The following is an 866-nucleotide window of genomic DNA, read 5'->3' as shown; positions in this document are numbered from 1 at the left end:
CCAATAAATTAAATTGCGGAAATGAGGTTTACTGCAGTCTTCCAAAACCCCTCCTGCACGGCTCAATCCTCCCTTCTCTCTCTAATGCGAACACAAACAGACATCTAATGCAGGGAGCAGGAATAGAGGTGTTAGGTTTGCTTGCTCTCCCACAAGGAAACGCTTCATAGTATGTAATGTTGTGAGGGACACATAATATATCTAATTACCGTAGCTTTTCCCCACGGCTCATCGGCTGAGACGGAGAGTAGGGCCAGGGCACGATTTGATGTAATGTGAGAGACGCACCTCCCACAGGAGAGAAGAAGAGAGAGAAGAATGGCAGCCGCCGTTCCCCGCAGCTCCAACAGGGGGAGCCGTAGAGGGCTCCCACCGACAAGAGGCTATTTTTAGACCACTGAATAGAGAAATTTATTTATAGAGCTTTGAGTTCTGTCGCATAGAGGAAGCGGTAGCTGTAGGGGTTCAGTGCATCAAAGCTCTGCTGACAAGCACGGAAGCGGGAGCGATTGACAGGCGGCGCTCTCTCTCGGACGTCGAGCCGCAGCATCTCTGCTGTGCCTGCAGCGTGACAAAACACAGTCATCATCAGCCCTGCCGTGACATTTGCACGTTCTCCGAGGAATAGCTGCACTCGGGCTAAAAGCGGCCTCAAACCCAGTGCACATCTCCGAAATAAACCTCTGCAGCAGACGGAAATACTTTGCCTCTTTTAATCTGCTGGGCATAAATAGAGCACTCAGAGGTCAGGCGGAAACCTTCAGCCAAAGCCGCTCGCTTCTCGCTGCTTTTGATGAATAATTTCTGGCCACGCGTCTCTGAATAACACAAGTGTGAAAATATGAGATGGACTGCGGCAGCTCTGA

The sequence above is a fragment of the Labeo rohita genome, chromosome 14, assembly GCF_022985175.1.
Source record: "Labeo rohita strain BAU-BD-2019 chromosome 14, IGBB_LRoh.1.0, whole genome shotgun sequence".
Taxonomy (NCBI): domain Eukaryota; kingdom Metazoa; phylum Chordata; class Actinopteri; order Cypriniformes; family Cyprinidae; genus Labeo; species Labeo rohita.
Note: the sequence above shows the minus strand (reverse complement) of the source record.